Here is a 27236-nt window from a genome sequence, read left to right as displayed (position 1 = left end):
AACTATATACTTTTGTGTAGTTTATTGTAAAACTGCATCATATTGTAAAATAAAATGTTTTGCAGTGTTGCTGTCCTGTGTGGGAAAATCACTTTGAGTATTAACAATGTTATTTAGGAAGAAAGAGTGAGCATACTGAATCCATACTGACCTGCTCTGCCTACCAGTTTATGCTGAAGTCCTGCTGAGCCACATCTCCGCTGCTGCATCCAGTCCTGCAGTCCTGCGTGGGTGGTGATGGCGCAATGGATAAGACACATGCCTTTGGTGTGAGAGACCCGGGTTCGAATCCACTGTGAGACACCAATGTGTCCCTGAGCAAGACACTTAACCCCTAGTTGCTCCAGAGGCGTGCGACCTCTGACATATATAGCAATTGTAAGTCGCTTCGGATATAAGCGTCAGCTAAATGAATAAATGTAAATGTAAATGTAAATGTAACAATGTAGTTCCTTACATACCACCACTGGTTATTTTGAAAATTAAAGTAACAAAATGTAGGCCTATTGTCACAATATTAACAAATTGTTGCTATACAGCTCCGTCCAATTTCAAAGGGCGCATCTGAAGCGCTCGGACCGGTCTAGCGGCGGAGGATTGTTCTTGTCGCCTAGCAACAGTGACTGACAGCTGCCGATGACGAGCGGGAGTAACATGCACACTGGACTTTTTCTATTCAACTGAGTTTTATATTCAAATAGGGTTGAAAACCTGTGTAAATATATTTACCATGGTCCATTTATGTGCATAATAAAAAATAATACACTAGCCTACAAAATCGCATCAAGGTAAGATATAAATGAACATTTGAATCTTCGGCTAAGCCGAAAGTAGGCTACATGACCTGAAACATCCTTAATACCATGTCCTCCAGTAAAATATAAAACATAAAAATGACAATAGCCAATTCGGGCTCCATAGCTGTTTACTCAATTATATCAAATGCATACTCTTGCACCGTTGCTTGGCGCCTGGAGCGGTAATCGGGAACACCTGGCTGCGCAATTAGGAAATCCTACGAAGGCTACATGGTGCGTCGTTTGGAGGGCGCATAGGCTGCATCGTTTTAAGTCCGCAGCCTTCGAAGGATGCAGTCTTCACATTGGGACACAGCTTCTGAATCCATACTAATCCACTCTGTTTACCAGTCTATGCTGAAGTCCTGCTGAGCCAGTGAACTGAGCCACATCTCCACTGCTGCATCCAGTCCTGTATTTAGGAAGAAAGAGTGAGCATACTGAATCCATACTGACCCGCTCTGCCTACCAGTTTATGCTGAAGTCCCGCTGAGCCACATCTCCGCTGCTGCATCCAGTCCTGTATCCAGGGAGAAAGAGTGAGCATACTGAATCCATACTGACCCGCTCGGCCTATCAGTCTATGCTGAAGTCCCACTGAGCCAGTGAACTGAGCCACATCTCCGCTGCTGCATCCAGTCCTGTGTTCAGGGAGAAAGAGTGAGCATACTGAATCCATACTAATCCACTCTGTTTACCAGTCTATGCTGAAGTCCTGCTGAGCCAGGAACCGAGCTACGTCTCCGCTGCTGCATCCAGTCCTGTATTTAGGAAGAAAGAGTGAGCATACTGAATCCATACTGACCTGCTCTGCCTACCAGTTTATGCTGAAGTCCTGCTGAGCCACATCTCCGCTGCTGCATCCAGTCCTGCATCCAAGAAGAAAGAGTGAGCATACTGAATCCATTCTAATCCACTCTGTTTGCCAGTCTATGTTGAAGTCTCGCTGATCCAGTGACTCGAGCCTAATCCTCACGGCTGTTGTCCAGTCCTGTGTTCAGGGAGAAAGAGTGAGCACACTGAATCCATACTAATCCACTCTGTTTACCAGTCTATGCTGAAGTCTCGCTGGTCTAGCGACTCGAGTCAAATCTCCACTGCTGTCATCTAGTCCGGACCTGTCGACGCAGGAGGGCCGGTTGGCCTGTTCTTTCTCCTTGAGATTGCCTTTTAATTAAATAAATAAACTTGAGATTCCTTTTATTCTGTTGTCCGTTTTCCTTGAGCGGCGGGGTAGCTCCTTAGGGGGAGGTACAGCAGAAGGAGGGAGTGTCGGTTGGCAAGTAGCGCCTCCACACCCCCGGCCTGTGACAATTGCGCAAACTGGTGGCCATCAAAAACACTGGAGTTTTCATCTTAGTATAAATGGTTTGTGTAGTTCCGAGGGGAAAATCAAATAATTGATAAAAAGGTTTATAGAAATATCTGACATTTAGAGATAAAATATTTATATAGAGACATGCTAGATGTGGGTATGATTGACCGGTTATATAAAGACATGGCCTATGATGTTTGCATCTTGTTGTCCCTGAGACGGTTTTAAATTTGAGCCATTGCAGAAATTGAGATCTTTGGATTGCGTTACTTAAAATAACTTGTGCTTTGTGTTGAATGAGCAGGATTGGGTGACCAAGCAAAACAGACATTTTTAACAGCCATACTGTATTATACACATTTCACAGTAATGAGACTCATTGATTTAATCCTAAAATGCTTGAGAGAGTAGGGATCGATATAACGAGTGATAGAAATACTATATATGTGACTGAAAATAAGGAAACTTTTCAAAATTTTCTGCATACTGCAAAGAAGAAAAATGCTTGCTCTTTTCTGCAAAGAAGAACTTGCTTTATTAAAATTGCATGGGGAAACTGCTGTTATCAACCAGATGATACTTCTGAAATTAAGGGACAATTGAAAGAGATGGTTGCAGAATTTATAAAGGATGAATTTGATTAATGCGGATCTCTGAGTGTTCAATTTCCAGATGACACCAGACAGCTTTTGGGACGGCTGCCTCGACATAACCAACAGCAACTGGACTGTGCAACAAGTGAGAGCAAGAAACATAAGGACACGGCTGCAGAGAAAAGAAGAGGTGTTTGGTTGGTGGGCCTTCATCACCTCTGAAAGAGGAAGCTGAAACTTCTGAGGGGCTGGTATGGACAAAGACTGTGTTGATGTAGAAACAACCAAGAAAAACATCCTGCCATCATGCAAAATCGCCTCCTCTGTGGCTTGGCCAAAAGCCAGACTGAGGAGAGGCAGAGAGACAACAGCATCCAGAGTCAAACCACTATGTCCCAACATGACACCAGACCCTTGAATGCCAACAAAGACTGACAGATCAAATGCATCGGATGAGGAGGGAAACACTCAGACAGCAGCCCAACCAGTTCAACTGATCGCTGGTCCAAGCAGAAGGACTTCATCCTTTACTGTGTGTGCACAGGTGATGTGTTTTCAATGATTACTACAGAGACCGCTTCAAATTTCATTGATTGGCCATATTAATTGTATTTTGATTATTCACTGGTCCAACAGCAGTTCTCTATATTCTGTGAAGCTGACACTCTCTATTTGCTTTCTTTCAATAGACATTAGTCCAGGGGCCTGTACCATGAAGGTAGCTGAACAAACTCGGGGTTACAGGATTGGTTTTGAGTCGACAAAACCAAACCGATGCAATCAGGCTTTATTGGTACCATGATGCAGCTCATCAACTTTCTCTGTCAACTCAGACTTTGATCCTTAAGCTATGATTACTCCACGCGCGCGTGCACATAAAAGAGTGACGTCGACACTGAACAACCAATCGCGTTCGATATGGATAGAGCGAGAGCTATATATTTTTCCGCGCAGGAGCAAGAGATTATTCTTCAGAAATATGAAGAATATAGAAGTGTTTTTCAAGCACGCAGTAACACTGTATCTGCTGCCAAAGCAAGAGAAGACTGTTGGAGAAAGATTGCTGATTGTTAATGTGTAAGTTAAACAAATACGTTCTATATTTATGTCAAATTATGTATGTACTAGTGCAAAATGCCCGTGCAAAATCAGTTTTTGTGTGTGTTTTTTGTAATGGTTGGTTTGGTGCCCATGAAAGAGACTGTGAACGCATTGAATAGGATATGTTTAGTTGGTGAATAGCATAGGCTACTATTACACAGTAGCGATAACGTTAAGCGCACCAGAATGAAATATAATATATAATATACACGTGCAAAAGCAGTTTTTGTATGTGTTTTTAGTAATTGTTGGTTTGGTGTATTTGAGTGCTCATTGTTACAATTACACAGCAAAAGGTCAGTGATATTTTTATTTGTGCATGGTAGAAAGCAAATACTGATACTGACATAATGATGCATTGGAGTATATATTTATTTAGAGTGGATATTTGTGTTTTGTTAGTGCAGACTGGCTGTTCTTGAAGATTGCATGTTGTTATTGTGTCAGCACCTCTTTATAGACAACATTGCTCAGAAAGTGGCGCTTTTTGTTTGTTTCATCATCTTGAGCAAGAATACGAAGTCTGCTTGATCTGCCAACTCTGCTGGCTGCAACGTAGAATTGACCATGACTGAAGAAGTCTCTTGTGCAGAAGACACCAACACGTTGCAAAGACTGGCCTTGTGACTTATTCACTGTCATGGCAAAGCAGGGTCTCACCGGAAACTGCTTACGTCGCAGGGTGAATGGAAATATGTTGTCAGATGGGATGAGGGTGATGCGTGGAATGAGTAATGTGCGTCCAGCATTGACACCGATCACAGAAGTCGCAACCAAAAGATGAGGCAGGATTTGTTCAATGATGTATCTCGATCGGATTGCAGTGTCCATTTTGTTGGTCGAAATTTCGAAGTAGCATGATCACCATTCCCACCTTTAAAGTGATGCGATGGGGAGGCATACCAGATGGGCAGAGGGTATTTAGAAACTCAGTTGGGTACATATGGTGACCCTCAGATTCTGCAGTGTCCACACTGTTGCAAACATGCTCTTCTCCAGGAAAATTCTTTGTCATATATTCATTCACTTTATCAACTTCAGAGTTGGTTGGGCACAGTATGACACGTTCACATAGCCACTTTGGATTGGAAATGTTGACTGCCATGTCATCATATACCCAATTGACAATGTCCTCGAGTTTCTCGCCAGAAATTGTTAGTGATTCATTGAGCTCAATTGCAAATTCACCCTCTTCTGGAACCACAGGAATTTTCCCCTCACCAAGGTTCAAAAGGAATTTGGCAAAATCTGCTTCTGTTTGTTGATCTCCAGCAGCTTGAGTGATCCTCATGTTTTCTGTTAGACGAAGAATCTCAACATTTTTCCATAGGTGTGAGCTCTTGAAACACCTGCCTATGATCTGGGTTTGGCTACCATGTGGGACAACAGTAAGGATTTGCCTCCAGTCACCGCTGAAAACCATTGTGATGCCACCAAATGGCTTGTCTGAACCTCTAAGCCACTGGAATGTACGATCTGCTGCTTCTAATGCACGGCGATCCATCATTGACACTTCATCCACAACCATGAGATGCGTCATTCTAATGAGTGTTGCAGTGCTGTCATGTTCACTCATACTGCAAGTGGACTCGTCGGTGAGAATGAGAGGACATTTTGTCCTACTGTGAAAGGTTGTGCCTTTTGGCAGTAGGGTAGCTGCAATGCCACTTGCAGCTGTTGCAAGAGCTACTTTGCCCTGTGCACGCACTTTGTTAAGGATGTGGCACAATATGAATGTTTTCCCAGTTCCACCACTTGCATCAAGGGATTTTTGCTGTTCGTCATTGAGGCAGTTTTCTGTGTCAGTAATGATAGTTTGAAGTTCCTCTATGTTGTGCTCAGTTTCATGCTGGATGATGCGGGGAATTTGACTGCGGACGTGAAGTGGATCAGGCTCAGGGAGGCCAAAGTTCCCATTTAAAGTAAAACCATGTCTTTCAACATGGTCCTTAACCCTCTGGGGACCAAGCTGTTTTTGGGGCCCTTGAGATGTTCTGACATGCTCTGACATTTGTGCTTTTTTCAGTTATTTATAAACATGTTAATGGCAAAGGTGTAAATTCACTCTATATAGCACAAACAGGCCTACCATAATATGCGAGCAACATGTATGTAGATGTTTGTATTTTTAAGAGAATAATGTTTATGCGTGGTTATTTAAAAAAATAAAAATGAAAGTTGCTGAAATAAGACCACAAAACTCATACAAAATATGTGCCCACAAGACTTTTGACTAATGGATGTTTTCTCTTGGAGTTCTAGCTTCAAAATTATGTGAAAATAGTCTTGCTTTATCGTTCACAAAAAAAAAATACATTGATTTAAATGGTGTAAAACAGGTTTTGCTTGGAAAAGCCAATATGCGAGGGGGAGGAGTAGTTTACACCTTAGTCCCACCCACTCTGCATAATGACTCTGCATAATTAGCCATTCATTCAGGTGTGACACTGACTGAGCCACAATGCAAGGACAAAATAGCCTATATATTTAGAAGAAGACTTATATTGACCATTTAAGATTTTGCTTACATCTATCTTGTAAATATGTTTTGCTATTTTATTAAAAAGGTTACAATTACAACAATAATTACAATTTCAGCAATATTTCTGCAAAAAAAGTACTCTTTCTTTGTAAAAAAAAAAAAAAAAGATTATAGGCCTACATTTTATCATATGTATTCATTAGTTTGAATATAGCCAACATTGGAACATCTTAGTCTATGACTTTATTTTTGACAAAATAGTATTTTATATATATGAGCAGAAAAGCTTATTTGATGTGACAGTATATTCTACAGTAAAAACTGTACCCAAATCTAGTCAACAAAATGTTGTCTTTCATACTTCGCCTGACTGTAACGCAGTAACTGTAACTGTAAAAGCAGTTTATTCTTTCACACACAGACGCGCGATTCATATTTAGGCTAAACAGTCTTTACAAATATGTACCCTTCATTCATCTCACAGAAACGCTATTCATATTATAGAAACGCGATTCATCTTTTTGTTTACATAAGCCTACAACGTTATTCCATAACGTTATTCCACATTAACACTTGAGAAAGGATAACTTAGCCTACCTCACTCCTCAGCGGGATCTGCTCCTCATATCAGCACGGAAAATTTTCTCCATAAGGTAGGCTATATTATGCCTCTTTGTTTACAGCTGATGTGGGGGCGTTTCACAGACTGAAATGGTTCTCAGAATTTGCGTTTGAATAGCACGCGCTCTCCGGGGCGTGGTCAAATTACTTTTGAATGGCTCCTAATGAGCTCGACTGGAGTCGCTCTCTTTTTATACAGATTACAGAAGCTGATAATATTTGTTTTTTATATAAATTACTTCATTTAAAAGCTGCGATCTCAAGCTTTATGCCCGTGGGTCTGTTTGCCTGTTTGACTGAATTTTCGCGGAGTTATAGATAATTTTCGAACGCGTTTCAAATGGGAGTTTACTGACAGAGAGAAGGCAGAAATCACATCATGTTAATTTTTCTTTATTTGTCAAAAAGCAAAACACTTTATTTTTATTGTGAGTATACAGAAAAAAAATAGAAACTGAACAGGATCGATTGATGTATTACACGAAAATGAAAGATCAAAATTAACAGAGCATTTTGTGTTTATTTTTCATTGCTAAAAAAAAAAACGAGCAAAACGCGCGGGCGCGTTTTTGGTCCCCAGAGGGTTAAGGTCAAGTAGCACTTGAGTCACGATAAATTCATCTGGCTCATTCACATTGGCCCTGTGCATGAAATCTTCACACAGCACATGCTTGTGCCTATCCCAGAACTGCAAGTGTTCCCCTCTAAGAACAAACATTAGCATGTTGGCGAATACCTCACGCAGTGCTGAGCCAAATGTCACATTTGCAGCCTCCTCCATAACAGAATCTACTTCTTGGTCATTGTCAACAATGCCATGCGCAATGCAAGCTGCCAGATAGGTGTCCATGACCACATCTCCAACTCGTCGGAGGTCTTTGAAGCATGTTGGCCCTGGCACGCGGTACAAAAGGATGCGGAGATAGAATAGTTCAGCAGTGTGAGGGTTGAAGGCAATCATTGGAATTCGTCCAACGGTGTCAGCCATGCGGTCATCGTGAGAACTCAGTCTTTTTTTACGCAATTGAAATTTCTTCCGTGTGTATGTGAAGAGTTGAAACACATCTGGGTACACAATGTGTCGCATGTGTGTATGAAGAGACATTGCTTCAAAAAAGGCAGTCAGTGTGGTGGCAGGTGGCCCTGAGTCCAACAGGTTCTGGGCAGCCCCTTCATCATTGAACATGATGACCTGTTCATCCTCTAGATGAATTGCAAGCATCTTTACTGGTGGCTGTTTCTTCTGAATGGGGAAGTTGTATATGCGCCAGTATCCCTCAGATGCAGTGATGTAACGCCCTAACTCATAACGTGTCACCTCATCACGTCGTAGTATCTCACGGGTCTCATCATCAGACACATCCAGTCTCACCATGCACTGATCAGGTCCCTTCTCCAAATATTTATACAGATATTTGACACTGGAGACTGCACACACAATTTCAACGTTAATATGCGCATTGTATCGGAGCAGGAGGTACGGATTGTATGGCACAACCCATGTATTATTGACAGGTACATTGATGCCACCTCTGATGGTCTTGATGATGGGGGAACCAGGTGCTCCTTCTGTTCGTCTTCGGTACAGTGGATAGGAGTTGTCTGAAAAGCTTGTGTTCTGTCTCAATTGTTTGGGATAGTCTTTGGTGCACTTTTTGTCTACCATGCAGGGGCTGGCACTGTTCCATTGTCCACATGGACCGTGAATCATGTGTGATGTTACAATGCGATGTAGTTCCATATTTGTGTTTTTGTCAGGAATCTCTGCAGACACCACACGGTCAATATCGCTGGCGGTCCTGGGTTTGTCGCGGGCTACCATGGTCATGAGCATGTGTATATGTGGAAGATGCCTCTTTTGTGTTTCCTTCACCATCACATATGCATCAATGTGTCCCAAGATGTCACGCTTGAGGAGGTCTGTGAGGAGTGCTTCCACCTTCATGTGAAATACTCTAGCAATGATGTCTGGTCTCTGATTGGTCTGTTGACCCTCAAAAAGTGACCCTGTGATTTCAGGCCAGTTCGGGTTGCAAGTGAAGGTGAGGAAGAAGTCAGGTTTTCCTTTAATTCGTACCAAGGCCATGGCATCTTGGAACTCCTTGGCGTACCATCGGGGTGATCCGTAAATTGTGGGTGGCAGGATGGTTAGGCGTCCAGGAATGATCTCAGAGTGACTATTCAGGGCATCAACAATGATTTTATACTTTTCAGCCTTGATAGATTTCTGGTTGTGGCGGATCCAGTTGAGGCGGTGTGACTCAATTTTTGCCATCATATCACATACATATTGCTGTGTCAGTCTCCCACCACGAAGCAGCAAATTGAAGTGTTGAGCAATGTCACGCACTTGAAGATGGTAACGGCAGAAGCATGTTGGTGTGATACCTGCCAACTCAGTGTGGTATCCTTGGGAACCCTGAGGCAGAAGAAGCACATATGACAATGGGTCATATGCTGGATGCATGGCGTCGATTGTCTGAAGCCTTCCTCCTCTGAGATGAAGAGTGACAGCCAGTTTCCCAAACTGCTGTGTAGTTGTTACTCCTGGAGCAATGACAGCCACGTCACTATTCAGTGATGGAAGATTCACAGTGCCACGATGAAGGTCATGACGTCGTGTGCGAGCTGTTAGGACAATTTTCAATTCATTGGCATTGTCATTTTGGGTCACATACTCAATGGCTGACTTAAACTGTTGCACGTATGGATTGCACAGGTGAATGGCCTCTTGCGTCCTCAGTAAAAAATCTTCATTCAGATCACTGTTTGAGGCATGGGCTCGACGGTTTTCCAGCTCATGAGCAGGATCGTGAAAATAGATCTGAGCAAAGAGTGGTGTGCGACCTTGTTCAGGAAGGGGGCCGGCAATGTAATGATAAACTTTGCCTTGTATACGCACACCTGGGTTGAAGCCAGGCATAGCTACCTCTTTAATACCAATACTTGCCATTGCCAGCGCATTGTTGTATTGTTTTGCTTGCTTCACAAAACTTTGATCAAGGAAAAGGTCCTTAATAGCATCTGGAGGCTGTGGTGGGATTGAGCCAGGCTTGGGATTTGTGGCGTTATATGTAAGGTTAATCTTACCGGAGTTGCAACAGAATCCTTTTCTCTCCTCTTTCCATACATAGGCACCACAATGTGAGCATGTAGGACATTCAAACAGTGAGGTCTTGCTCAGCATGTGCCTATAATCACCATGAAGTTCCTCTTGGAAGAAGTCTGTATCGTCACACCGAGCAAGGTTGCGATTGTCTTTTCGTGCCTTTTCCAGACGGGCAAGACGCATCTTCTGATGGCACGTGGCATCCCTTGCTCGTCGTTCCTCTTGCTGCTGAGGGGTCTCCTCCTCTCTCAGAAGGTTGTGTCGTTGACAGTCATGCATCTGGCGATCCGCTCGTATCTCAGGTGTCTCCTTATCTCTCATGTTAGCATGGTGAGCAGCGTCGCTTGCCAGCCGAGCACGGCGTTCGTCCTCTTCCTCAGCTTCACGGTGCCTTTCCTGACGTGCAGCGTTACTTGCCAGCCGAGCACTGCATTCGTCCTCTTCTTCAGCTCCACGGTGCCTTTTCAGCCGTGCTGCGTTACTTGTCAGCCGAGCACGTCGTTCGTCCTCTTCCTCAGCTTCACGGCGCCTTTCTTGACGTGCAGTGTAACTTGCCAGCCGAGCATCTCGGGCTTCGACTGACTGAGCATTACGTGCATGACGCATTGCCTTGCGTATCCTCTCTCTGTTGGTACGACTATCTTTCGTCATCTTAGCATCAGCAAAGGTGGTGTAACAGTAGGTCACAATCAGGTGGTCTGCAAAAGATCAGATGCCCAGGATATGGGCAGAAATGTGGTAATATAATTAATTTGGCTGATGTTCATAACTAATAGTTCATTTGAATTATCATAACTAATAGTTCATTTGAATTATAATAATTTATGCAGATCAATGCACAGCCACAGCCGCGTGGCGTGAGCATGGCGTCTGCGTGGCGTTTTCTATGTCTTTGCACAGAAGCGTGTCTGATGCGGTGCTGCTACAATGAGGGCTATTTCGGGAGTTGGTCGAAATATAGAGTTAGAAATATAGAAATATAGGAGTGTTAGAAATATAGGGGAGAGAGTTGTGGAGGCCTATAATTCATGTTAAACATAAATATATAGCCTACTGATACAGCAAAGACTACGTCGGCAGTACTGACAAAATAGGCTACAGAATATTTCATTCTGTATTGACAGGTGCAATATTTGAATATCGATAATTATTATTATGTAATAAGATAATGATAAAGCTTCGTGATAAGCCTCATTGGTTATATATTCGACATATGGGTAGAGAGTTGTGGAAGGCCTATACTTCATGTTAAACACATAAATATAACTTATAGCAGCAAAGACAACGTCGGCATTGACGGCAAAAGGCTACAGAATATTTCGTTTTGTATTGACAGGTGCAATATTTTGAAAATCGATAATATTATCTGCATTTGTCTCGAGCCGCGTCTGAGACGCGAGCGTCTCACGCAGGCAGTGTGCAAACTCTAACCTGTTCACATGGGAGCCGAAATAAAAACGGACACGCCACGCAGCTGAGCTGATGGAGATTTGCCGTTCGATTGGTAAGATAGTTAACCTCGTTTAAGCCTGCATAGCCATTCCTACTAACGTTACTACTACTATTTAACATATTAAACATCACATAGTCACAGGCTAACTTCAGCGCGCATGGCACAGTAATAAAGAAGTAAACAGCGTAGCTTTAAATAAACATTATTAAGAAGTAAACAGTGTGACTTACCGATTCAGTTAACATCCAGAGAGTGTGTGTTTGTTTATTTTTAAACCACAACCTTTTAAAAATGATATATTTAACGATATCTTTAGCATTTCTCACCCAAACAACGTCAAACTTGGCACTGCACTTTCTCGTTCCCGTGGCAAGACACCTGTCAAATTTCAAATCCATCGGACTAACGGTTCGAGAGATATGTGGTTAACCCCCTGAGGTCTACGGTATCGCCGGCGATACCAGCTCGCTTTTTTTTTATTAGTGTAAAAGAAACTCATAAATACTCTGTTGACTTTGATTTTCCATAGGAGTTTCATACATCAATCGATTCTGTTAAATGTGTATTATTTTTGTGTATACTCACAATAAAAACAAAGTGTTGTGCTTTTTGCCAAATAAAGAAAAATAAACACGAAGCGAGTTCTGCCTTCTCTCTGCCAGTGAAGTCCATTCTGAAACGCGTCCGAAAATTAACAATAACTCAGCGAATACTCAGTCAAACAGACATACAGACACACAGGCATGAAGCTTGAATTCTCTTCTTTTAAATGAAGTAATTTATATAAAAAACAAATATTCTCATCTTGTGAAATCTGTATTAAAAGAGAGCGATTCCAGTCGACCTAATTACAGCTAATTCAGATGTAATGTGACTCCGCCCACGGAGAGCGCGCGCTATTCAAACGCAAATGGCTGAGGCAATCCTGTGAACGCCCCCATCAGCTCGAGAAAACACACAAGTTTATTTAGATCATTACTTGTTTACACCGTCTTGCAGCGCTGTGAGGAATAATACTAATGGAAAATGTCCCTCAGAAGTGCGGGTATATCGAGGAGCGAGCTGAGGAATACTAGTAAGTTTTTTCCTTCTCACGTGAATTTCTTCACGTGGGTTTCTGTTTATGAATGAATAAACGGCAGAGATGCGCGCTGTTTACCACAGCTGACAAAGACAGTTTAAATTTAAATTGCGTGTGTGAATGAATGATGATGTTTTAGCAAACTGTATTGCTATACTGAGATGAGTAAACATCGACTGAATGTTGAAATAAAATGTAGGCTATTTGTATAAGCAACGTATTAAACTGCAAATTAACAATATGCCCTAATATTTCATGAAAACAACGTTACAGTCAGACGAAATATGAAAGACAACATTTTGTTGACTAGATTTGGGTACAGTTTTTACTGTAGAATATACTGCCACATCAAATAAGCTTTTGTTTAGCAATTTCTATATATAAAATACTATTTTTGTCAAAAATAAAGTCATCAACTAAGATGTTAGCTGTTCCAATGTTGGTTATATTCAAACTAATGAATACATAGATAAAATGTAGACCTATAATCATTTTTTTTACAAAGAAAGAGTACACTTGAAATATTGTTGAAATTGTAATTATTGTTGTAATTGTAACCGTTTTAATAAAATAGCAAAACATATTTACAAGATAGATGTAAGCAAAATCTTAAATGGTCAATATAAGTCTTCTTCTAAATATATTAGGGATGGGGCCGATCCGATCCAGTATCGGTATCGGGACCGATACCAGCGTAATTCACGTATCGGATTTTCCCGATCCAACCTGCGGAGATATCCGATATCCTTGAGTCATGTCTGCGCTTTAACGTCTGCTGAAATGACTCCAAAAGTGATTCCCGCCGGCTAGTCTGCTAGCTGGCTGCAAACTGTGGAATGGATTTCCTGAACGGAGGCGCGGCTCAATGAGACACAGAGTTATGAGACACGCCCCCGCTCAGAAAATCCATTCCGCAGTTTGCGGCCGCTGTGTGGAAATACTTCACACTGGAAACACCGCATAGCAAGACAGCAAAATGCAATGTTTGCAAAGCCGTAATTCAGAGCTCGTTGAAGCTCCCTCGCGTCGTACAACACAACGAATGCAATCAAACATTTAAAAAAGCACCACGTTACAGTGCGTTCACACCAAACGCGAATAGCGCGTCAAATTCGCGTCTGCCGCGTCTAGTTGGACGCTTGAATATTTTGAATCCATTCGCGCGCCCAGAGCGAAATTGACGCTCGTAAAAAGCAAAAGTTTGAAGCGAAATTGACGCACGTCTGAGGCGAAATCCGCTTGTCTGTTTGCAACATGGCTGATGTTGATCGAGCATTCATCGAGAGAGTTACAGCTTCGGAGCGTGGATCACCCTTAGATAGTGTGTGTGTGTGTGTGTGTGTGTGTGTGTGTGTGTGTGTGTGTGTGTGTGTGTGTGATGTTTACACTTGCACTTTTCTTATATTTCAAAACTCAAGTATTTGACATTTTGGGAATGTAATAAATATTGACATGACCTACAGTTGCATATTTGTTTTCAGAATGGGATTTTTCCTGTTAACAGGATTTCCATTTTTTCTGACTTCCTTTTCTGACCTTATACTTACCATACATGCATAAATATGTACATATTGTACTTGCCTGTTGAGAGGAGTTTATTTCAGCATCATATAAAATAAACAATAATGATAATAATAATATTAAAGCAAACACAGCTCTGGTATCGGAATAGTATCGGTATCGGCCGATATCCAAATTCAGGTATCGGGATCGGATCGGAAGTGAAAAAATATGGATCGGTGCATCCCTAAAATATATCTTTTGTCCTTGCATTGTGGCTCAGTCAGTGTCACACCTGAGTGAATGGCTCATCATTATGCAGAGTGGGTGGGACATTGTATTTTCAGGTGTAAACCACTCCTCGTTCACGCCCCCCTCGCATATTGGCTTTCCAAGCAAAACCTGTTTTACATCAATTTAAATCAATGTATGGTTTTATGTGAACGATAAAGCAAGACTATTTTCACATAATTTTGAAGAAAAAACTAAAGGCGATCACATCCATTAGTCAAAAGTCTTATTGCCACATATTTAGTTTGTGTTTTGTGGCCTTATTTCAAAAACTTTAATTTTTAGTTTTTTCGATAACCACGCATAAACATTATTCTCTCAAAAATGAAAACATGTACATACATGTGGCTCACATATTATTGTAGTCCTGTTTGTGCTATATAGAGTGAATTTACACCTTTGCCATTAATATGTTTATAAGCAACTGAAAAAAGCACAAATGTCAGAGCATGTCAGAACACCCCCAGGGCCCAAAAAACCGCTCAGACTCCAGAGGGTTAACAGACATACACACACACAGACAGACAGACGTTTCTGTAATTTATAGATAGATGTGTAGCCTATATGTGTAATATAGCCTATAGCCTATTTTTATAATATATAAAAAATGATACATGCACATTTTTTATATATTATAAAATTAGGCTATAGGCTATATTACACATAGGCTACACATACATATATACATAATTTTACATAAATATAGAACGTATTTGTACTACTAAGAAAGCTAGGGAATCCTATCATAACATTAACAGAATAATAATAAAGATTTAAAATAATTCTTAACATGTATTATATAGTACATTTGTGCAATTTGCTTTGTGAAAAAAAAAAAAAAAAAAGTTTTCATGTGATGTCACCCTATCAATATATCTTACCGGCAATTTTATAAAAGCCCTCTTTTATGGACATGGCCGATAAATGTCCGGGGAACACTATTAATGAAACTATTCATGTACTCCTGCAGAGCGAGGACCACCTTACGAATGGTTCGACAAACCGTGTTTTCCCCGCGCTTCTGTGCGTCACCCACCGTGCAAGAATGTACCACTTGCAACAAAAAAAACGCAATGCAATACCATTTGCGGTACAGTAAGTGCATGAATTCGACGTGTTAAATTCTTTGTGTGCGGCTCAAGAAGTTCGCAAAGATAAGACATTCCTTCCGCGGAAAATCTGTATTTTCATACAAATAACTATCAGGAAAGGCAAGGGGATTTTGTCATGCTAAAAACTCTTTCTCTACGAAGTGCTCGTCAAACAATTTGCGCTGAGATGTCCACCGGATTTGGAAGAAAAGGTGAACTCATTGCAACAGACACTGGGAATAAGTTACGTCACCTATATGTTTCTTTGCTCTCAGCTGATTGGTCAAACTTCAGTCTGAGATCTTGAATCCAGAACATAACCTTCCCCGGAGCAGGTTAGCCGTGCAGCGTAAGATACCATGGCAACGAACACCGATTAAAGCCAAGCTACTTTCATAGTACCTAAAACCCAGGGTTGGCGGAAACTAAACTGAAACATAGCTGGCTAGCCACCTAAACCGGCTTCATGGTATAGGCCCCAGCTGTAAGCATTAAAAAAATGGGAGGGGAAGTGTTTGCATGACTCAATAATTAACTACAACTGACGCTGGACTTAGCATAACGAGGGACTACTGCATTAACCAACTAGGGGTAAATGCATAATTAGATAATTGATGATGTTGTCCACTGAACAGAGAGCTTTTGGGCTCTGCTTTCAAGACAGAGCTGATATAAGCTTGAGTGATACTAAGCTCTCTATCAGGAAAAAAGAGGACATAATGTTCAACAACAAAAAATATGGATGATAGAGCTGTGGTGCTGGTCACTCCATCTTGGTCAATAGTTAATTTTTTTTAGGTTTAGAAATAAAAATAGTAACTACACAAATTACAAACACGTGATATCACAAATGCTGTCATTACCAGGGCTTGCAGGATGTTGATATTGTTGGTCATGAATTCAAGATTATGCTAAAAAGAGCATCTCATAAGCAACAGAAGAAAAGATTATGAAGAGAAATTAAATTAACAGATGAATGACAAATCAGATAAGAGAAATTGATAATGGTTCTTTCAAACGACAGCATGTCCAGACCTACCAGAAATATGTATCTATTAGATATTGAAAATGTGGGGTTTATGACAGCAGTGTTTAACACAATCAAATGGCAACTGATATCGACCAGCTGTGTTATTCAAAACATTTAGACACTGTCACATGGGGAATGCCACATTGCCTACATTCGGTGGCTTTTGTCATCAGAGTTGTGTTACCAATTTACAATTCACACCTTGAAATTTAGAATAGATAATTGAATATAAAATTAAGTCTATATCATTAGTCAAGAAGGCATAAGCAAAACCCTCAACTTCAGACTATTGGACAAATGAGGTATTAAAAAACAAATAATTACACTAGCAACACTTTTTACTATTTTAATGTCAGATGCGCATGGTTTTGACCATTGCGCAAGGGGGGAGATTATTAGAAAAATAAAATTAGAAAAATAAAAAAGACAAAGATTCACAAAATAATGTCAGAAAAGGAACGGCAAGTCCAATAGGCTCTATCCCAGTTCCAGAAGGACCCTTCAAACATCTAGTGATGGATTATGTGGACATGATAAAATCAGTAAGAGGAAAAAGATACAGAGACTGTTTTCGTAGATAGATTTAGCAGATGGGTCGAAGCAGAACCCTCAGCAGACCAAGGAGCAGAAACTGATAAAAATTTTAACCAAAGAAGTCATCCCAAGATTTGGCATACCATCTCAGATTAGCTCTGACAATCAACAGAACAATTAAGACTAAGATCAAGCAATGGATGCCTTAGGCCATCAGCTAAAATACACCAGCAAAATGACATGGCAAAACAGACAAGCTCTGAATTGGCTACTCGCAGAAAAGGAGGGAGGGTATGTGTGATGTTTGGAATTGACTGTTGCACCTTTATTCCAAATAATACAGCCTCTGATTGAGCTTTTACTAGGGCCATGAAGAAGCTGAAGGATCTGAGACAAGAAGTTGCTGAAAATGCGGGGAGATACAGACACATTGGATACTGGTTTGACTATATTTGGGTCTTGGAAAGAATGGTTCATTAAGGTGGGAATAATAATAATAGCTGTGGCTGTTGTCAGTTTTCTTTTGTTGTTCTGTTGTGTTGTGCCTTTTCTCAGATCCATGCTAGCCAACGTGGCCGCCAAACATATGATTAATGTGTCAGTCAAACCATCGGGAGTTGACATCGGGTGCACAGACTCAAGAGTGCACCAAATTGGGCCAGGACTGGACGAGTTAGATGACTTCCTGTAAAAAGTCCTGGTGGAGGAGTAAGGAAGAGGGTGCCTTGTTATTCTTGTTTTTCTTTTTCTTTTTTACTTTACCATTATTGTGTTTAACAATTTTACACTGTTTTTGATAGAGAGGGATAGCCACACTGTGTATTTTATTTTTGGGGTAAAATTAGATAGAGCATTAGAACATGAGTAGAGTAGGGAGTTAGTTAGAGGGGTTTTTAATTGTTTCTTTGATTTTTTATAAAGGACCCCTTCCTGAGTGTTTTCTTTTTTTTTACACTTATAATCAGTGTTGGGGAGTAACGGAATACATGTACCGGCGTTACGTATTCAGAATACAAATTATGAGTAACTGTATTCCGTTACAGTTTCAATTTAAATAGTTGGTATTTAGAATACAGTTACATTGTTGAAATCAATGGATTACATGACGATACTTCTCTGTTTCACGAGTTTATTCACTCTCTAAATAAATTAAGGCAACGCCATGCATTTCCCAGAAGCCCCAATATGAAAACGAAAAAATGCGTGGTTTGCGTGATCAGTCACAATGGAGTCGGGAAGAGGAGAAGCGGGAGCTAGAGGTAGAGATGGAGCCGGAACAATAGAGCAGGGCAAGAATGCGTTATATCTTGGAAATTCAAACAGCATTTCACATTAAAGAAAGAGAAGGGAGAACGAAATATAACTGTGCAGTGCAACCTCTGCTTGCCAGCAACCAACCTCCTTTCAGCATCCAAAGACTCCACCTCAAACCTGAAGAAGCATCTTAAAGTAGGCTACGTTTTTACGTTTTTTTTTTTTTTTTAAATACGTAGACCTACACCACAAACCTAGTTGAAGATATATATATTTTTTTAAATTGGTCAATTCCAGTGTTATGGACGTGACATTTGCAGTCAAAACTTGAAATATAAATTCTCAGAAAATGCATTAATAGCCTACCAATAGTGAAACGTCTGTTTATCCATACTCCCTTAATAAAGGAGTCCAGACATTAGACAAATATCGGTCTACATGCGTTTTATATTTAATATGAGGGAAATAAACATGCGTGACAAATCTTTAACTTTTAGCTGGCAAAATATATATATTTTTTGTAATTCTGTGAATTACACTGCGCAAACCAAAAGTAATACTACTCACCGGATGAAGAAGGGTCGGCCTCCACAGAACATAAAATATTCATTTTATTTTTTCGTATTCGCATTTATGAGGAAAAAACAATGTTACGGTCGTGACAGTTCTCCGTTACGGACGTGACCCCTCTGAAAGCGGCACTAAAAGACTGCTTTAAAACATTCACAGAGACCTGTGCTTCTTTCTTTAAAGTGAATTTCATTTTTTATCAGAGGTGGGTAGTAACGAAGTACATTTACTTCGTTACATTTACTTGAGTAATTTTTTAGAAAAATTGTACTTTTAAGAGTAGATTTGAATGTGGGTACTTTTTACTTTAACTCGAGTACATTTCTAATGAAAAAACTGTACTTTTACTTCGTTACATTGGGCGACGTTCCTCTCGTTACTTTATTTTAATGCAATATGTGTTGTTAAATGCGTAGTTTATTCCAAGCGCGCTGTATCTTTTTTTCTGGACTTGAGCGATGCTCAATTCACAAATGAATCACTCTTTTGAGTCGATTCTGTTCAAAGACTTCATCAAACAAGTTCAGATCTGTCTAAGGCCCTGTCCCAAATGGCACACTCCGGACTTGTGGACTTCCTCAGAGTCCACACTTTGGTGACGTCATGTAGTGCAGACCTATAGGGCCCTTGGCGCGAGTCCACGAGGGCGCATTGAGAGGTATTTTTGGGACAGACTCGCTCGGCATACCGGAAATAACGGTCTGGTTGTTGTTGGACAGGAGAAATCACATTTTTGCGCTCCGACGTCTTATCTGCATGTCCACTACACAGCCTAATTTTACAGTTCTATATTTTTATATTGTGCATATCACCTGGGCATTAGACAATAGATAAATCATGCTTGTATACAGCATGTATACAGTTGTACATAATAATACATAATGTTCCATTTGAACTAAGACTACAATTTTAAAACATAATTTAAACATATTTTTTTTCAATTTACAGGTTTCAATATTCATACTATGTTTACATATGACTCAGTAAAGCCCTGCCATTCGGTTTAATGAATCATAATGCAATCGTAATATTAAACACGCTATTATTATGTTTGAGACATCAAACACTGGTCGATGACCATAATGTTTGTATAAACTGTAGGTAACAACTGATAAAATGTACATTTAGGTCATAAAAACAGTAATATTTTCTTCTCAGCCATGTCAACAATTATCCGTGAGTGAAATCTCCTCCCATCTGTTGTCTGATTGGCCTTTCGCAAGGATTCCTGGGTAGTTAAAGTGCGTGGAGCCTGCATCTATGCGGGCTTCGTGGAAGACCGCTTCAAGGGTACAAAGGGGGCGCTGCTGAGCACACTTCAGAGCGGTAAAATGCTGAATGGGACGGCCTACGGACTCGTAGACTCAGCGAGCACGCGCAATTCAAGTCCACGAGACCGAAAGTCCGCATGAAGTGCGCCATTTGGGACAGGGCCTAAGTCAGTTCGCGAATCAGTTTGAATGATTCAGTTCCTGATTCTGTTCAGTTCTCTGCACGCGCTGAATCATCTGAAGCGATTTCAATTCACACTGGACTCGGAGTCGTAACAGGAAGATTTAAGCACATCAAGACCGTTAGATGAAGTGGCAGTGGACCTACAGTACAGTCAAGTGAGAGCAAATCTTCAAATGCATCATATATTTTCCAGCGATGAAGATCTTTATTAGTTGAACATCTTCGTAAGCTGTCTGTGAATGAATGATTCCACAGGAGTCAGGACGATATATTCGATTTCATTTCACTCAGGTAATACATTTTACAACCAAACAGATTATTACGCCACGATACTAGAAAGTATGACGATACTAGAAAGTATGACATTACCCGTTTTTTGGACATATACATTAATTTACATTAAATAAAGCTACCATTGTTCACAGTTTATGAACACCCGCCATCCCGCGGTAGTGTGTGTGTGTCTGTGTATTGCGCAGTGGCGTGCGAACTCGACTTGAAAACGAATGCCTTTGCCTGCCGTTGATAGTTAACCAGTTAAAACATGCTTGCAGAAATATACATTTGATTATATTTTGGAGAACAGTCAGAATAAGATTCGTCGATGTAGTTTTTTTTTTTTTTTTTTTTTTGTGTGTGTGTGTGTTCAGGTTCAGTAGCAGTCATGAGCGCGAGCACATGTGAAGAGTTAACTCTTCTCTGTCAATACATGCCTTTGAATGCAACACTCTGCAGATTCACTTTATTTCGACATTGTCTAATAATCCAAATGTAGTTGTATAAGTTACTATTATACAAACCAGAGGACAGGCAATGATTTTCGAGCTATACATATGGCAGAAATATTGCTTACGTCTCTCTTCTATTTTTGTTGCAAAGATAGCTGATAATAATAGTAATTTAAATAAACAAAATCTAAATAATATCATTTTATATATATGACGACTTCAGAGGCAAAAGCCTCTAAGTACCATCTGAAATTTTCTTCTAAAAGAGCATTTTTATCAAGCTTGTATGTTTATGTTCACACTTAAATGGCAATGAAAAGTAGCCTACCTATTAATTGTCATTAAAGTGAAATTACTGAATTTAAATATATTTTACTTTACTTTACTTTATACTTTATTGTCAGACTGAAGTCTGAAATTTTTCTTACATAACAGTATCCATGTTTACTACAACATTTAACATACATTTAACATTGACATTCACTCAAACCACACAATTATACATTCAATACAACACTTATCCATCTACACCCCCACCATCCCAATACTCTTGATCTCTGATTAGGTTTTTTTGTTCAGCGCTAGGATTGCCTGATGCACAAAAGAGTGTTTCAGCTTCACCTTATTAAATTTGGGAACTCTATACCTCCGCTTTGACGGTAGTAGTTCAAACTCTTTGTGCAAAATATGCATGGGATTAGAAGCTATATTGTCAGCCAACCTGAGAATATTATTGTGATAAGCTGAGTCATAAAGCTTCTCAAGCGGCTGACCTACTATCTTTGAGCAGATTTTTAATTGATTAAAAACCTTTGTTTTTAACACAACAGACAGACTTTTATACCAACTAGAATTGCAATATTGCAGTAAACTCATTATCACAGACCTAAAAAACAGCAGAAGAATCTGCCTTCTTACTCCAAAAGACCTAAGACGGCGAAGAAAATAGATTCTCTGCTTAGTCTTTTTACATAGGGTCTCAATGTGATCTTTCCAAGATAACATATCATCTATGGTCACTCCCAAATACTTATGTCTTAACCAGTCTAATTTCCTCCTTATGAATAAAGACGGGCGCTATATCTGCCGTTGACCCAAATACAATCTCATCAGTTTTACTCGTATTAATGATAAGAGCATTATTCTCACACCACTCAATCAATTTACTTACACCGTGATGATGAACCTCAGAACTATCTAAGTCATTCAACACAGATATTAGGACAGTATCATCAGAGTACTTCAAAATATACTGATTTAACATGTCCGTTCGACAGTCGTCAGTATATAATGTAAAAAGTATGGCGGAACTAACACAACCTTGCGGTACTCCGACATTTGTAATAATTTCAGACGACACGGTTTTATTCACCCTGACTCTCTGAACTCTATCTGTGAGAAATGATGTATACCACTGAATCAGATAAGGGTTCACCCTCAGCTGTACGAGTTTTAACACCAGTCTGTCAACCTGTATGGTGTTAAATGCAGAAGAGAAGTCCAAGAACAGAGTTCTCACAATTGTTCTTGGTTTATCTAGATTTTTAGAGATAATATGCACTAAAGCAGCAACTGCATCTTCAGTACTACAGCCTTTCTTATAGGCAAACTGCCATGGATCTAATCTATCTTTAACTGCCGCAACCAAATACTGAAGTAACAGTCTCTCTAGACATTTCACAATCACGGAAGTGAGAGCTATTGGTCTAAAGTCTTTGTATTTTTTTGGACATGATATCTTCGGTAGTGGTTTTATGTCTGCGGTTTTCCATATCACAGGAACAGCATGTGTGTCAACTGAAGCTTGAAATACTGGTTGCCACACAGGTGCTAGTTCCTGAGCGAAATTTTTTAAAAGGCCTGCACTACATCCATCAGGACCCACAGCCTTTTTTGTATTAATAGATTGAAACATTTTCCTGACATCTTCAACCTCAATAACAATTCTATCTGATGGTATTAAAACTCTATGTGTTGTTTCTTTGTTCTTATCTTGTTTGCCTGTTAGTTCAAACCGTGTAAAAAAGGTGTTTAGTTCGTTCCCAAACCTAAGTTCATCATCAGTTACAATGGATTTATTTGAGGACGACAGTCCAGACATAGTTTTCATAATATCCCAAACCTTTTTAGAGTTGTTAATTTTAAATGCTTTCTCCAAACACTTCCTATGAACTTCTTTTGTTTCTTTTAATTTAATTTTTAACTCTCTTTCCGTTTGTTTAAGTACCAGACTATTTTTATCTTTAAAAGCTACTTTCCTCACATTTATCATTTCTTTAATATCTTTAGTCACATATGGTTTGTTATTTGGATAAACTTTAATCTCTTTAGTAGGTATGTTCAGCTCCACACAGAAGTTTATATAATCATTTAACACTGTAGTTCTTTCGTCTAATGAGCCTTCATCAAAGATTTCCCAGTTTGTCCAATCAAAACAGGCTTTCAGTTGTTCTACACTTTCATTTGACCATATTCTGATCATTTTCTTTTCTGGTTTACTTTTTTTAAGTTTAGTCCTATACACGGGAATCATAAGCACAACATTGTGGTCAGAATTTAAAATTGGTGGCATACTTTTGGAAACATAAGCATTCCTGACATTCACAAAGCACTTATCAAGGATATTATTGTTTCTTGTTTGAGTTTTTACATACTGTTCGAATCCCGGCAACAAAGTCTCCAATTTGCACTGGTTTAAATCACACAGTATAATCACAGGGGCATCGGAGTAGCTGAGTTGTAGTTCGTGAACATAGTCCGCAATCAGGCTTGCTGCCTGAGATGGTTTGCCGCTGGGCGGTACGTATACCACGAACACCAAGATACAACCAAATTCTCTAGGCAGATAAAAAGGTCTTAAAGTCATGCCGAGAATTTCCACATTTGGATCACATATCTTATATTTTACTGAATAATTTCGACACCATTTCTCATTAATATACACACAGATACCTCCCCCTATATTTTTACCTGACGATTTATCTCTATCAGCTCGAACTAAAGTGAAATCGGGGATTTCAAAAATCGAGTCAGGCATTGTAGGCTTCAACCAACTTTCCGTGAAGCAAAGCAAGGATGCTTCACGAAATTCGTTACAGTACCTTGTGTGTGATCTTATCATGTCTATTTTGTTATTCAGAGAACGCAGATTACTGAAGACAATTGACGGCAACGGTGGTCGTTTAAATCTCCTTCGCAGTCGGCTCCGAATTCCTCCTCTTTTTCCTCTTTTCTTTCGTTTTGTTCTCACCAGCTCACGTGGAACATTTTCAAACAGATCCTTAGACTGGCCTGTTATCGACTCTTGCGTTGTCTTGAAATTTAACTCCAGCAACATCTCCCGAGTGTAGGGGCGTGCAACCCTCGTGACACCGCATGTGTTTGAGATTCCACGTGCAGTTGGGCATTGCATTGCATTGTGCAGTGCAGTTGGGCATTGCATTGTCAAACATAGTCCATAGCCGCCGATCATCCACAAAACCCAGATCAGGAGTACGTTATTCTCAACCTTCATCTTTCCACTACTAATCACCAAGCGGACTTACTCACTCGTAAACAAACAAACAAACCGTAAACATGGTATACTGAAACGCAGTGCTGCCGCTGAGCAGCGCACCGGAAGTTTAAAAAATGTGAGCTTGATAAAAATGATTGTTTTAGAAGAAAATTTCAGATGGCACTCAGAGGCTTTTGCATCAAGTCTTCATATATATATATATATATATATATATATATATATATATAAAAAAAAAATATATATATATATATATATATATATATATATATGATGCGAAGTAACTAGTTACTCGCTACTTGAGTAGTTTTTTCATTGGATACTTTTTTACTCTTACTCAAGTAACTATTAAGATTATTACTTTTACTTTTACTTTGAGTAAATATTTCTATAAGTACTTGTACTTTTACTTGAGTACAGTTTTTGGATACTCTACCCACCTCTGTTTTTTATTAATTGTATCTTAATTTTAATCAACCAATTGCCTGGATTTAATAAGAAGTAGCCTAAATATAGCAGACAACAGATAATCAGGAGGGAGGCGCCGGTGAACTGGAGCTTGTCTCATAAATGAACGCCCGTTTCACACATACTCTGTTTGCAGTGTGTATTTTTTTCCGTAGGCTACCCAATGTTAACAGGTTAGAGCTTTCACACTGCGGTCCGTCGATCCGTTCCAGTTGCGGTGCGTGTACAGCAGTGCAGAGAAAGTTTCCGCACCGAGTCTATTTCTGCTGTGCTGCAAACGCTGAATTAAAGTGACAGCGCATGTTTCGTGGTCAAAATGAACACAGATTGAGCTGAAAATGTAGTAATTTCACCATAAATGCATTTAATTAAATAAAATGTAGTAATACCACCATAAATGTATTTAATTAAATACTGCTTTTTTTCACAGTCATCTTTTTACTTTAAGACCGGGGTAAAGCAATGAAAACACTTGTTTATTAATAAACAATTAAAATATCTGTTTTCTATCACCACCGCACCTGCAAGAATAGGCCTGTTTATTAAGCAAGATTTAATGGCCGACACTTATAAAATGCAATTCAATGTGGAAGTAATCCAAGTATTCAGAATACATTACTCAGATTGAGTAACGTAACGGAATACGTTACAAGTTACATTTTTGGGCATGTATTCTGTATTCTGTAACGAAATACATTTTGAAAGTATCCTTCCCAACACTGCTTATAATCCTACTGAGAATATTTTTACATACTGTATAATCTCACTAACTGTCACAAATATGAATATGTGAATGAGAGGGGACGACATAAGGTTTGAAGCAGGTTATTGCCCGTGGTACGAGGTAATGCAACCAGATATAAAGGGAAAAGATAAGAATGTTTTCTCTATTTTTATCACTTACTAATCATTTTACTCGTTATAACAGAGTTCTTTTAATATTTTAAAGTTTTTTATGAATCAAAAGTGAAGTACATGCATTAGACTACTGGTAGATGTTTCCACGGGGTAAAAAGAGAAATTAATTACAAGCGCGGTCGCCAATTGCCGGACCAGCAAGGGCAGACTCAACTGGTGGTTTAAAAACCCGCTGTCTGCTCCAACACCAGATAGCGCTCTAGGCAGGACCAGGGCACCTCTGGCAACTATGGAGCAACCCAGATAGCACTCCAGGCCACCGGAAGCGCCTGTGCAGTTCCTCTGGCACAGTGGGACAATCCTAACTTCAAGTCTGTACACTGAGATATGTTGATTATGCTGAAAACAATATTAATTTTAAGTCTATACACTGAGATATGTTGATTATGCTGAAAAATCAAATGTTTGAAGTAATCTATCCCTTCAAGACTGATAATAGAAAAGGAAGGTGGGATCTTTTACTCCACTCTAGTCAAGTGGGGGCGGAGATATTTGGTCTCACTATTCCTCCAGGGTGTACCTTCATGAGTGGGCCTATTGATAAGAAAGATGGATGGTCTATATTGGCCATGATTGATAGATAACAGAGAGAGGCTTATTCATGTAGATACATTCTGGGACAGAAATGAAGGTGGGACTGGATTAGTCCCAAAGAGGGGATATGTTGGAGAATTTTCCCTTGATTCATGTCTTAAGTATGATGCAATGAAAATGACAAGCATGAAAAAATAGGTCTGAAAAGGATGAGAGAATGGAAAAATACCCAGTATGCATAAGAAATGCAAAGTGTCAAAATACAGTATGAAACAGAACACCATTATGTGAGGTTTTGAGTTGTTTGACCAATAGAGAAGACATGTCTAATTGTGTCAAGGTCACCAGGTGTGACAGAGGGGAAGAGATAGATTTGAGGGTATCCATTGGAGACATGATGATATGAAAAGGTATAAAAAATGAGTGCTGGATACTCATAATAATGAGAAGATGGCCAGCTGGCTTCTCCTTTGTTGTTTGTACAATAAAGTTAATTCTTCTGACCTGGAACCTCGACTCTGAGAAACTTCTTTGAGACCTGAACCAAAAAGAACTATGAATTTGCCACAACAATATCTGCTTAGGTTATATAATGTGATTTAGTGCAAATATATTTCAGCCTCCGGTCAAATGTGATACTGTCTAAATACATTATATTTTTATATAAATGTTCGGTTTTGGTTAGCCTATGACACGCTTCAATACTGCCTTATGCACAGATGTTTGTGAATACAGGTGTAAATGTTTGAAATGTAGTGATGTGTGTCATTCGCGAACGATCCGATCATTGCGTGCGT

General features: G+C 39.7%; 2 long non-coding RNA genes across 2 annotated transcripts in view; one reads left to right on the top strand and one right to left on the bottom strand.

Annotated features, from left to right (window-relative positions):
• The window catches only part of LOC309497110, a 62658-nt gene that overhangs the window by 22614 nt on the left and 12808 nt on the right, over nucleotides 1-27236 (bottom strand). The gene's annotated exons all lie outside the window — the stretch shown is intronic.
• LOC309497070 lies at nucleotides 446-25704 on the top strand. The gene is made up of 3 exons (XR_014205349.1): nucleotides 446-3249; nucleotides 17342-18987; nucleotides 25057-25704. It is a non-coding gene; the product is annotated as an uncharacterized lncRNA (long non-coding RNA).

This window comes from Leuciscus leuciscus, assembly GCF_965113295.1.
Source record: "Leuciscus leuciscus genome assembly, chromosome: 4".
Taxonomy (NCBI): domain Eukaryota; kingdom Metazoa; phylum Chordata; class Actinopteri; order Cypriniformes; family Leuciscidae; genus Leuciscus; species Leuciscus leuciscus.
This window is presented reverse-complemented; position numbering and strand designations above follow the sequence as displayed.